This window comes from Hemiscyllium ocellatum, chromosome 44 (assembly GCF_020745735.1).
Source record: "Hemiscyllium ocellatum isolate sHemOce1 chromosome 44, sHemOce1.pat.X.cur, whole genome shotgun sequence".
NCBI lineage: Eukaryota > Metazoa > Chordata > Chondrichthyes > Orectolobiformes > Hemiscylliidae > Hemiscyllium > Hemiscyllium ocellatum.
Window position 1 is genome coordinate 3,463,839 of NC_083444.1, and position 14,131 is coordinate 3,477,969.

A 14,131-nucleotide genomic window follows, 5' to 3' on the forward strand; every position below is an offset into this window, starting at 1 on the left:
TGAAGTGTTCTGAGGCGGAAGATGAGGCGTTCTTCCTCCAGGCGTCTGGTGGTGAGGGAGCGGCAGTGAAGGAGGCCCAGGACCTCCATGTCCTCGGCAGTGTGGGAGGGGGAGTTGAAATGTTGGGCCACGGGGCGGTGTGGTTGATTGGTGCGGGTGTCCCGGAGATGTTCCCTAAAGCGCTCTGCTAGGAGGTGCCCAGTCTCCCCAATGTAGAGGAGACCGCATTGGGAGCAACAGATACAATAAATGATATTGGTGGATGTTCAGGTAAACCTTTGATGGATGAGGAAGGCTCCTTTAGGGCCTTGGATGGAGGTGAGGGAGGTGGTGTGGGCGCAGGTTTTGCAGTTCCTGCGGTGGCAGGGGAAAGTGCCAGGATGGGAGGGTGGGTTGCAGGGGGGCGTGGAGCTGACCAGGTAGTCACGGAGGGAACGGTCTTTGCGGAAGGTGGAAAGGGGTGGGGAGGGAAATATATCCCTTGTGGTGGGGTCTTTTTGGAGGTGGCGGAAATGTCGGCGGATGATTTGGTTTATGCGAAGGTTGGTAGGGTGGAAGGTGAGCACCAGGGGCGTTCTGTCCTTGTTACGGTTGGAGGGGTGTGGTCTGAGGGTGGAGGTGCGGGATGTGGACAAGCTGTGTTGGAGGGCATCTTTAACCACGTGGGAAGGGAAATTGCGGTCTCTAAAGAAGGAGGCCATCTGGTGTGTTCTGTCATGGAACTGGTCCTCTTGGGAGCAGATACGGCGGAGGCAGAGGAATTGGGAATACCGGATGGCATATTTGCCAGAGGTAGGGTGGGAAGAGGTGTAATCCAGGTAGCTGTGGGAGTCGGTGGGTTTGTCAAAAATGTCACTGTCAAGTCGGTCGTCATTAATGGAGTTGCAGAGGTCCAGGAAGGGGAGGGAGGTGTCAGAGATGGTCCAGGTAAATTTAAGGTCAGGTGGAATGTGTTGGTGAAGTTGATGAACTGCTCAATCTCCTTGTGGGAGCATGAGGTGGTGCCGGTGCGGTCATCAATGTAGCGGAGGAAGAGGTGGGGAGTGGTGCCGGTGTAATTACGGAAGATCAACTGTTCTACGTAGCCAACAAAGAGACAGAGATAGCTGGGGCCCATACATGTGCCCATGGCTACCCCTTTGGTCTGGAGGAAGTGAGAGGATTCGAAGGAGAAATTGTTAAGGGTGAGGACCAGTTCGGCCAAACGAATGAGAGTGTCGGTGGAAGGGTATTGTGGGGACGTCGGGAGAGGAAAAAACTGAGGGCTTGGAGACCCTTGTCATGGCGGATGGAGGTATAGAGGGATCCATGGTGAAGATGAGGCATTGGGGGCCAGGAAAACGAAAGTCTTGGAGGAGGTGGAGGGTGTGGGTGGTGTATTGAACGTATGTGTGGAATTCCTGGACTAGGGGAGATAGGACAGTGTCAAGCTAGGTAGAAATGAGTTCAGTGGGACAGGAGCATGCTGAGACAATGCGTCGGCCAGGTTGGTCAGGCTTGTGACAATGGGTCAGTTTCAACTAACTGCTCAGCCTTTCACTGAAACATGTGTGTGTGTGTGTGTGTGTGTGTGTGTGTGTGTGTGTGTGTGTGTGTGTGTGTGTGTGTGTGTGTGTGTGTGTGTCAGAGAGTGAGAGAGTGTGTGTGTGTGTGTGTGTGTGTGTGTGTGTGTGTGTGTGTGTATGTGTCTGTGTGTGTCAGAGAGTGAGGGAGTGTGTGTGTGTGGCAGAGAGTGAGAGTGTGTGTGTGTGTGGTAGAGAGTGTGTGTGTGTCTGTGTGTGGCGCAGAGAGTGAGAGAGTGTGTGTGTGTGAGTGTGTGTGGCAGAGAGTGAGAGAGAGTGTGTGTGTGTCTGTGTGGCAGACGGTGAGGGAGAAAGTGTGTGTGTGTGTGTGTGGGGTAGAGAGTGTGTGTGTGTCTGTGTGTGTGTGTCTGTGTGTGTGTGTCTGTGTGTGAGAGGGGGGGTAGAGAGTGTGTCTGTGTGTGTGTGTGTGGTAGAGAGTGTGTGTCTGTGTGTGTGTGTGTGTGTGTGTGTGAGTGTGTGTGGCAGAGAGTGAGAGAGAGTGTGTGTGTGTGTGTGTGTGTGTGTGTGGCAGGCAGAGAGAGAGTGTGTGAGAGAGGGTGAGAGAGGGTGAGAGAGAGAGTGTAAGTGAATATGTGAGAGAGAGTGAGAGAGAGAATGTGAGTGTGTGAGAGAGGGTGAGAGACAGAGTGTGAGCGAGAGAGCATGTGAGAGAGTGTGAGTGTATGTAAGTGTGAGAGAGAGTGTATGAGAGAAAGAGAGTGTATGCAAGAGAGAGAGCGTGTGAGTGAGAGTGCGACGGCAGTAGAGAGAGATTGTGTGACAGTGAATGAGGGAGTGAGTTACTTCACATTTACTTCCTGCTTAAACAGCTAAAGGGAACATTACTCTGTATCTAACCCTGTGCTGTCCCTGTCCTGGGAGGGTTTGATGGGGAACAGTGTAGAGGGAGCTTTACTCTGTATCTAACCCCGTGCTGTCCCTGTCCTGGGAGGGTTTGATGGGGAACAGTGTAGAGGGAGCTTTACTCTGTATCTAACCCCGTGCTGTCCCTGTCCTGGGAGGGTTTGATGGGGATAGTGTAGAGAGAGCTTTACTCTGTATCTAACCCCGTGCTGTCCCTGTCCTGGGAGTGTTTGATGGGGATAGTGTAGAGGGAGCTTTACTCTGTATCTAACCCCGTGCTATCCCTGTCCTGGGAGTGTTTGATGGGGAACAGTGTAGAGGGAGCTTTACTCTGTATCTAACCCCGTGCTGTCCCTGTCCTGGGAGGCTTTGATGGGGATGGTGTAGAGGGAGCTTTACTCTGTATCTAACCCCGTGCTGTCCCTGTCCTGAGAGTGTTTGATGGGGTGATAGTGTTGAAGGAGCTTTAATCTGTATCTAACCCCGTGCTGTCCCTGTCCTGGGAGGGTTTGATGGGGGGACAGTGTAGAGGGAGCTTTACTCTGTATCTCTCCCCATGCTGCCCCTGTGCTGGGAGGGTGTGATGGGAGGGATAGTGCAGAAGGAGCTTTACTCTGTATCTAACCCCGTGCTGTCCCTGTCTTGGGAGGGATTGATGGGGGGACAGTGTAGAGGGAGTTTTACTTTGTATCTAACCCCGTGCTGTCCCTGTCCCTGGGAGTGTTTGATGGGGGACGGTGTAGAGGGAGTATACACTTCCCACTGTGTCCCCAGAGAAGGTGTACAGCAGACAGTGTACAGTATTACAGCCTGGGGACAGGGTAGCTGTATACACTTCCCACTGTGTCCCCAGAAAAGGTGTACAGCAGACAGCGTACAGTATTACAGCCCGGAGACAGGGTAGCAGTATACACTTCCCACTGTGTCCCCAGAGAAGGTGTACAGCAGGCAGCGTACAGTATTACAGCCCGGGGACAGGGTAGCTGTATACACTTCCCACTGTGTCCCCAGAGAAGGTGTACAGCAGACAGCGTACAGTATTACAGCCTGGATACAGGGTAGCTGTATACACTTCCCGCTGTGTCCCCAGAGAAGGTGTACAGCAGACAGCGTACAGTATTACAGCCCGGAGACAGGGTAGCTGTATACACTTCCCACTGTGTCCCCAGAGAAGGTGTACAGCAGACAGCGTACAGTATTACAGCCCGGAGACAGGGTAGCTGTATACACTTCCCACTGTGTCCCCAGAGAAGGTGTACAGCAGACAGCGTACAGTATTACAGCCTGGAGACAGGGTAGCTGTATACACTTCCCGCTGTGTCCCCAGAGAAGGTGTACAGCAGACAGCGTACAGTATTACAGCCCGGAGACAGGGTAGCTGTATACACTTCCCGCTGTGTCCCCAGAGAAGGTGTACAGCAGACAGCGTACAGTATTACAGCCCGGAGACAGGGTAGCTGTATACACTTCCCACTGTGTCCCCAGAGAAGGTGTACAGCAGACAGCGTACAGTATTACAGCCTGGAGACAGGGTAGCTGTATACACTTCCCACTGTGTCCCCAGAGAAGGTGTACAGCAGACAGCGTACAGTATTACAGCCCGGAGACAGGGTAGCTGTATACACTTCCCGCTGTGTCCCCAGAGAAGGTGTACAGCAGACAGCGTACAGTATTACAGCCCGGAGACAGGGTAGCTGTATACACTTCCCGCTGTGTCCCCAGAGAAGGTGTACAGCAGACAGCGTACAGTATTACAGCCCGGATACAGGGTAGCTGTATACACTTCCCGCTGTGTCCCCAGAGAAGGTGTACAGCAGACAGCGTACAGTATTACAGCCTGGAGACAGGGTAGCTGTATACACTTCCCGCTGTGTCCCCAGAGAAGGTGTACAGCAGACAGCGTACAGTATTACAGCCCGGAGACAGGGTAGCTGTATACACTTCCCACTGTGTCCCCAGAGAAGGTGTACAGCAGACAGCGTACAGTATTACAGCCCGGAGACAGGGTAGCTGTATACACTTCCCACTGTGTCCCCAGAGAAGGTGTACAGCAGACAGCGTACAGTATTACAGCCCGGATACAGGGTAGCTGTATACACTTCCCACTGTGTCCCCAGAGAAGGTGTACAGCAGACAGCGTACAGTATTACAGCCCGGAGACAGGGTAGCTGTATACACTTCCCGCTGTGTCCCCAGAGAAGGTGTACAGCAGACAGCGTACAGTATTACAGCCCGGAGACAGGGTAGCTGTATACACTTCCCACTGTGTCCCCAGAGAAGGTGTACAGCAGACAGCGTACAGTATTACAGCCCGGATACAGGGTAGCTGTATACACTTCCCGCTGTGTCCCCAGAGAAGGTGTACAGCAGACAGCGTACAGTATTACAGCCCGGAGACAGGGTAGCTGTATACACTTCCCACTGTGTCCCCAGAGAAGGTGTACAGCAGACAGCGTACAGTATTACAGCCTGGAGACAGGGTAGCTGTATACACTTCCCACTGTGTCCCCAGAGAAGGTGTACAGCAGACAGCGTACAGTATTACAGCCCGGAGACAGGGTAGCTGTATACACTTCCCACTGTGTCCCCAGAGAAGGTGTACAGCAGACAGCGTACAGTATTACAGCCCGGATACAGGGTAGCTGTATACACTTCCCGCTGTGTCCCCAGAGAAGGTGTACAGCAGACAGCGTACAGTATTACAGCCCGGATACAGGGTAGCTGTATACACTTCCCGCTGTGTCCCCAGAGAAGGTGTACAGCAGACAGCGTACAGTATTACAGCCCGGAGACAGGGTAGCTGTATACACTTCCCGCTGTGTCCCCAGAGAAGGTGTACAGCAGACAGCGTACAGTATCACAGCCCGGAGACAGGGTAGCTGTATACACTTCCCGCTGTGTCCCCAGAGAAGGTGTACAGCAGACAGCGTACAGTATCACAGCCCGGAGACAGGGTAGCTGTATACACTTCCCACTGTGTCCCCAGAGAAGGTGTACAGCAGACAGCGTACAGTATTACAGCCTGGAGACAGGGTAGCTGTATACACTTCCCACTGTGTCCCCAGAGAAGGTGTACAGCAGACAGCGTACAGTATTACAGCCCGGAGACAGGGTAGCTGTATACACTTCCCGCTGTGTCCCCAGAGAAGGTGTACAGCAGACAGCGTACAGTATTACAGCCCGGAGACAGGGTAGCTGTATACACTTCCCGCTGTGTCCCCAGAGAAGGTGTACAGCAGACAGCGTACAGTATTACAGCCCGGACACAGGGTAGCTGTATACACTTCCCACTGTGTCCCCAGAGAAGGTGTACAGCAGACAGCGTACAGTATTACAGCCCGGACACAGGGTAGCTGTATACACTTCCTGCTGGTGCCAAACAGTGAGACGACAATCAGGAACAATGAAAGAAGGCCGTTACATGGCATTTTTGTACAACTCCGATGTAGAAGGGATGGTGAGATTGATGATAAACAGGAACATTGCAGGATTGCTGAGAGAGAGTGCAGGAAGCAGGGCAGCGGGATGGTGGGGAGGTGTAGTTCAGAATTAAAATGGGGAAGTGTTTCCACAACCTGAATCATTCTGGGCTTCATTGCAAAGGGAAAAGGAGGCAGCTCAAGACTGATTTACAGCTGGCTAAACATTCACAAACTCAGTGAGGGAGAACGTCCCGTGGGCAATGGTTCACTGCTCACAGTAATCCACAACCGCACTGTCAAAGTCAGAACCTGGCACCTCCTTCTGTTAATGGATAGATGGAACCAGAGATCAAACTGGGAACCCTCCCCCACTCGCAACATTACAGCAAAGGCTTTGAAAAGTCACTGAAATAAACTGTTCTTGCAAACTCTCCCTTAATGTCAACGAAACACAACGAAACATCGACTTCAGAAAGGAAGGAGAGGGACACACTCCTATCAAGACGGGAATGAGGTGGAGAGGGTGGACAGTGTCAGGGTCCTAGGAGTGATGTCCTGTACCCCCCACCTCGATGTGATGGTGATAAGGCACAACAACACACCTCCTTCCTCTACCTCCCGGGAACCAACCTGCTGTGAGGAACAAAACTCACTCACTGCAATAATTTCAGTCCGAGATTGGATCTGAATCAGTCGTGCCCTTTATTTCGCACTTGCAAGTGGGTGCGATGTCCACAAGGCAGGGACAAAACACCCCGAATTCAACAAATACTCGATATTTATATAATTTGGCTCCTACATATTTTTTTCTTATTTCATTGCTTCCCCCTCCGTTTACATCCTCCACTTCCATCAGGACCGGTACCCATGACTCCTGTTTATCTCTTGTCTTATCCGACCTTGTCTGTGACAAAACGCTTATTCCTGGTCTCACAAGGCCATTTGACCTCACCCTGCTGTGGGCACATCCTTGCCTTACCATTATCTACTCCTTCCATCTGTGCTGCCCCTCACAGCTTATCACTAAGTCCTTTTAATTGGGGTTTGTTCCTGTGTTTCTGTAAAAGTGGGAAACAGATGTTTATACCTACTGTTTATACAGGCATATCGAGTTTAACTGCCTCTCTTCACAGCATCTTATCCAGTGCCTGTATCATCTACCACTGTTTTGCAGTCCCATTTCTTCCTTGCAGACATTTTTAGCTAATACAAAAAAACAATTATGCATTTCCTCCACATAGTTTCCATTCTTGTTGACACAGCTCCTGGCCGAAACAATTACACACTGGTGTGAGTTCACTTTTTTTTAATATAATGAATTAGAATTGCAGAAGCAACATAAAGTTCCTATATCCCGTGGATTCCACTTACACAGCTCGCTGCTCAGAAAGGCTACCACCAAAGACCTCTCCCACCCCAGTACCATGGCAACTGTGCCAGGCAAGATCGGAGGCGGTTACAGAGAGCGGTGGACACAGCCCAGACAATCACAAAGGCCAATCTCCCATCGATAGAATCCATCTCCCAGGCCCCGCTGTCAAGGAAAGGCCACCAGCATTCTCAAAGATCCATTTGTTGTCTTACTGTTTGGCACCAGCGGGAAGCGTATACAGCTACCCTGTGTCCGGGCTGTAATACTGTACACTGTCTACTGTACACCTTCTCTGGGACACAGTGGGAAGTGTATACAGCTACCCTGTCTCCGGGCTGTAATACTGTACGCTGTCTACTGTACACCTTCTCTGGGGACACAGTGGGAAGTGTATACAGCTACCCTGTCTCCGGGCTGTAATACTGTACGCTGTCTACTGTACACCTTCTCTGGGGACACAGCGGGAAGTGTATACAGCTACCCTGTGTCCGGGCTGTAATACTGTACGCTGTCTGCTGTACACCTTCTCTGGGGACACAGTGGGAAGTGTATACAGCTACCCTGTCTCCGGGCTGTAATACTGTACGCTGTCTACTGTACACCTTCTCTGGGGACACAGTGGGAAGTGTATACAGCTACCCTGTCTCCGGGCTGTAATACTGTACGCTGTCTGCTGTACACCTTCTCTGGGGACACAGCGGGAAGTGTATGCAGCTACCCTGTCTCCAGGCTGTAATACTGTACGCTGTCTGCTGTACACCTTCTCTGGGGACACAGTGGGAAGTGTATACAGCTACCCGGTCTCCAGGCTGTAATACTGTACGCTGTCCGCTGTACACCTTCTCTGGGGACACAGTGGGAAGTGCATACAGCTACCCTGTCTCCAGGCTGTGATACTGTACACTGTCTGCTGTACACCTTCTCTGGGGACACAGTGGGAAGTGTATACAGCTACCCTGTCCCCGGGCTGTGATACTGTACGCTGTCTGCTGTACACCTTCTCTGGGGACACAGTGGGAAGTGTATACAGCTACCCTGTCCCCGGGCTGTGATACTGTACGCTGTCTGCTGTACACCTTCTCTGGGGACACAGTGGGAAGTTTTAGATTAGATTAGATTACTTAGTGTGGAAACAGGCCCTTCGGCCCAACAAGTCCACACCGACCAGCCGAAGCGCAACCCACCCATACCCCTACATTTACCCCTTACCGAACACTACGGGCAATTTAGCATGGCCAATTCACCTGACCCGCACATCTTTGGACTGTGGGAGGAAACCGGAGCACCCGGAGGAAACCCACGCAGACACGGGGAGAATGTGCAAACTCCACACAGTCAGTCGCCTGAGTCGGGAATTGAACCCAGGTCTCAGGCGCTGTGAGACAGCAGTGCTAACCACTGTGCCACCGTGCCGCCCAGTGTATACAGCTACCCTGTCTCCAGGCTGTGATACTGTACGCTGTCTGCTGTACACCTTCTCTGGGGACACAGCGGGAAGTGTATACAGCTACCCTGTCCCCGGGCTGTAATACGGTGCACTGTCTGCTGTACACCTTCTCTGGGGACACAGTGGGAAGTGTATACAGCTACCATGTCTCCGGGCTGTAATACTGTACGCTGCCTGCTGTACACCTTCTCTGGGGACACAGCGGGAAGTGTATACAGCTACCCGGTCTCCAGGCTGTAATACTGTACGCTGTCTACTGTACACCTTCTCTGGGGACACAGTGGGAAGTGTATACAGCTACCCTGTATCCGGGCTGTAATACTGTACACTGTCTGCTGTACACCTTCTCTGGGGACACAGTGGGAAGTGTATACAGCTACCATGTCTCCGGGCTGTAATACTGTACGCTGCCTGCTGTACACCTTCTCTGGGGACACAGCGGGAAGTGTATACAGCTACCCGGTCTCCAGGCTGTAATACTGTACGCTGTCTACTGTACACCTTCTCTGGGGACACAGTGGGAAGTGTATACAGCTACCCTGTATCCGGGCTGTAATACTGTACGCTGTCTGCTGTACACCTTCTCTGGGGACACAGTGGGAAGTGTATACAGCTACCCTGTGTCCGGGCTGTAATACTGTACACTGTCTGCTGTACACCTTCTCTGGGGACACAGCGGGAAGTGTATGCAGCTACCCTGTCTCCAGGCTGTAATACTGTACGCTGTCTGCTGTACACCTTCTCTGGGGACACAGTGGGAAGTGTATACAGCTACCCTGTCTCCAGGCTGTAATACTGTACGCTGTCTGCTGTACACCTTCTCTGGGGACACAGCGGGAAGTGTATACAGCTACCCTGTCCCCGGGCTGTGATACTGTACGCTGTCTGCTGTACACCTTCTCTGGGGACACAGCGGGAAGTGTATACAGCTACCCTGTCCCCGGGCTGTAATACTGTACGCTGTCTGCTGTACACCTTATCTGGGGACACAGCGGGAAGTGTATACAGCTACCCTGTCTCCGGGCTGTAATACTGTACACAGTCTGCTGTACACCTTCTCTGGGGACACAGTGGGAAGTGTATACAGCTACCCTGTGTCCGGGCTGTAATACTGTACGCTGCCTGCTGTACACCTTCTCTGGGGACACAGCGGGAAGTGTATACAGCTACCCTTTTTCCGGGCTGCAATACTGTACACTCTCTGCTGTACACCTTCTCTGGGGACACAGTGGGAAGTGTATACAGCTACCCTGTGTCCGGGCTGTAATACTGTACGCTGTCTGCTGTACACCTTCTCTGGGGACACAGTGGGAAGTGTACACAGCTACCCTGTGTCCGGGCTGTAATACTGTACGCTGTCTGCTGTACACCTTCTCTGGGGACACAGCGGGAAGTGTATACAGCTACCCTGTATCCGGGCTGTAATACTGTACGCTGTCTGCTGTACACCTTCTCTGGGGACACAGTGGGAAGTGTATACAGCTACCCTGTCTCCGGGCTGTAATACTGTACGCTGTCTGCTGTACACCTTCTCTGGGGACACAGTGGGAAGTGCATACAGCTACCCTGTCTCCGGGCTGTAATACTGTACACTGTCTGCTGTACACCTTCTCTGGGGACACAGCGGGAAGTGTATACAGCTACCCTGTATCCAGGCTGGAATACTGTACACTGTCTGCTGTGCACCTTCTCTGGGGACACAGTGGGAAGTGTATACAGCTACCCTGTCTCCGGGCTGTGATACTGTACACTGTCTGCTGTACACCTTCTCTGGGGACACAGTGGGAAGTGTATACAGCTACCCTGTCTCCGGGCTGTAATACTGTACGCTGTCTGCTGTACACCTTCTCTGGGGACACAGTGGGAAGTGTATACAGCTACTCTGTATCCGGGCTGTAATACTGTACGCTGTCTGCTGTACACCTTCTCTGGGGACACAGTGGGAAGTGTATACAGCTACCCTGTATCCAGGCTGGAATACTGTATGCTGTCTGTTGTACACCTTCTCTGGGGACACAGTGGGAAGTGTATACAGCTACCCTGTATCCGGGCTGTAATACTGTACGCTGTCTGCTGTACACCTTCTCTGGGGACACAGTGGGAAGTGTATACAGCTACCCTGTCTCCGGGCTGTAATACTGTACGCTGTCTACTGTACACCTTCTCTGGGGACACAGCGGGAAGTGTATACAGCTACCCTGTATCCGGGCTGTGATACTGTACGCTGTCTGCTGTACACCTTCTCTGGGGACACAGTGGGAAGTGTATACAGCTACCCTGTCTCCGGGCTGTGATACTGTACACTGTCTGCTGTGCACCTTCTCTGGGGACACAGTGGGAAGTGTATACAGCTACCCTGTATCCAGGCTGTGATACTGTACACTGTCTGCTGTACACCTTCTCTGGGGACACAGCGGGAAGTGTATACAGCTACCCTGTATCCAGGCTGTGATACTGTACACTGTCTGCTGTGCACCTTCTCTGGGGACACCGTCTGGAGAGATTCCCTCTGCTTTTGCGGTCCATCTCTTCAGCCTGGGTCTCTTTCTACAGCCTCTACCATCAGGGTGAAGGTCCGGAACACACACACCAGCTGGGGTTTCGAAACAGTTTCTACCCGACTGTTGTTAGATACTGAATGGACTCACAAACCCTTAACATTCCCTGTACCTGTGTTTTTGTTTTTGTCACTATTATTTACTTATCTATGCAACTTAACTCTGTGATCTGCCTGCATTACTCGCGAGACAAAGCTTTTCACTCTGCCTCGGGACACAGGACAATCAATTCAATTCAAGGCACTGTTGTCTTACAACCTCTCCAATTAGGCAGAAGGTTCAGATGCCTGAACACAGACACACACACACACAGACACACACACACACGCACAGACACACACACACGCACAGACACACACAGACACACACACAGACACACACATACACGCACAGACACACACACACACGCACAGACACACACACACACAGACACACAGACACACACACGTTTAGGAACAGTTTCTTCCTCATTGTTATTAAACTGTTGAGCAGACCGCTCCAATTTGAACCGAATTGCTTTGTTCATCTCTAGTCTAGCTGTAACCCTGTGTGCGTCTGTCCTATGATCTGTACATCATTCCTTGCTGTGATCTCATTGCACTGCTCACAAAACAAAACATTCCACTGTATTTAGGTACATATGACAATGATAGATCAAATCAAACTGACTGTTTTTTTAATAAATATTTTTATTGAAAAGGAAAAGGGTTTTGTTTTTTGCAAAACTGATAGAAAATAGTGTAACCACTTTACAATATAATAAAAGCATCGATATAAATTAAAACTAACTACTAATGAACTCTACAGACTACCAAGACATAAAGTAAGATATAAGACTAGACTACGATATAATATATAACTAACTACAAAGGAAAAGCTAAAGAAATAAATAAATAAACAAGCATTCAAAATAAAATTATATCAAGTCATGACAAGATCCGTATTTATATGGGATTCTTTCTCCCAGGGGACCCCGAAACCCACAAACATCATCCTCACGGCTAAACAAAGGGCCTAAACAGTATGGCCTATATATCTGCATCGCTGCAGTTCAAGATGGGCTGCCATGTTCGATAATATAATTCCATTTGTTGATGCACCACATACATAGGGACGTCCAGGGGAATCCAATCCAGAACTATCCTACGCCAAGTCGAAAGTCCTGGGGTCTTTCCGATCCCCAGCTTGCTAAAATGTTTTCCCTGGCGCAGAAGGAGAGGGTAGTAAATAGTTCCTTCCTGTATGCGTCTAAGAGAAGGAAAACTTGGAAAGCCCAAAAGGAGAGACACCGGGTCGAAACCCAATCTCCATTCCCACATGGGAGAATATTGGGATGGCACAGCGGTTAGCACTGCTGCCTCACAGTGCTAGGGATCTGGGTTCAATTCCACCCTAAGGTGACTGTCTGTGTGGAGTTTGTACATTCTCCTGGTGTCTGTGTGGTTTCCTCTGGGTTCCTCCCAGAGTCCAAAGATGTGTAGGTTAGGTGGATTAGCCTGACAAATATTTGGGCGGCACAGTGGTTAGCACTGCTGCCTCACAGCACCAGAGACCCGGGTTCAATTCCCGACTCAGGCGACTGACTGTGTGGAGTTTGCACGTTCTCTGCGTGGGTTTCTTCCGGGTGCTCCGGTTTCCTCCCACAGTCCAAAGATGTGCGGGTCAGGTGAATTGGCCATGCTAAATTGCCCATAGTGTTAGGTTAGGGGTATGGGTGGGTTGTGGGTCGGTGTGGACTTGTTGGGCCGAAGGGCCTGTTTCCACACTGTAAGTCTAATCTAATTTAAAAAAAAATCTTTGCCAAGGCATTCGCTCCACTGTCCCAATATTTTCGGACCTTATGGCACGTCCACAAACAATGGGTGAGAGTCCCAACTTCCATTTTACATTCAAGGCATCATTAGGGATGCTCCTGCCTTAAACTTTGCAAGCCATTCCGGTGCTATCTGGGCACGATGAAGTATCTTCAATTGAATAGCTTGAGTCCTATTGCAGATGGAGATCTTCCTGGCATTTTCCCACACCTCTGAGGAGATTTCCATCGCTTGAGTCCAGGTTTTATATAACCCTTCTGCGTCCTTTGATATCTTATTACCTAGCGGGTGGTAGAGAGGACTGACCGGGGGGTGCACCCATCGGCCGAAGCACTTTCCTTTCCATATCGGATTTGTCCCGAATAGTCATCAACGTGGCCTTTTTTTGTACAAAGTCTCGTAGTTGAGAATATCGAAAGAGGTCCTTGCTGGGCAAGCCGAACTTCTGATGTAATTGTTCGAAAGACATCATGGTCTCCCCACTGAACAGATCTCCCAAACAGGAGATACCTCTGGACTCCCAACTTTTAAATCCAGCGTCTGTCAAGCTTGCCCTAATTCCCGACGCTCCCACAATAGGAGCAAAGGGGGAGGTTTCTTGTAAATTACCCTCACATCCGTGCCGGATCATCCCCTCCAAGCTTTGGGACAATCGGGTTTTTACAAAGATCCATTACAATTCTCATCTTATCCATAACTAATAGTCTGCTGAGGGGACATTTTGCCTGGGAAGCCTCAATATCCAGTTAAATTGATGAAGGATCACAAAAGGCCCAATCAGTCACATATGATAGCAGGGAGTTCAGTTGGTGCTTAATAAAAATCCGGAAAATCCAGACCTCGTGGGAGCTGCACTTTATCTAATTTAATAAGAGGCCGTCCATGATTCCAAACAAATCAGCTAAGCCAACCATAACGTTTACATAGCGCCTGTCTGGGCTGTATCTCGTGGGGTATAATAGACGAGGGAGAATATTCATCTTGACCAAAGCCAGGATATCGGGAGATCTTCCCAGCGTTAAAGGTTCTGCCTTATTTTCTCTAATAAATACGTATAATTAGCTTTACAGAGCTGACCAAATACCGGACTAA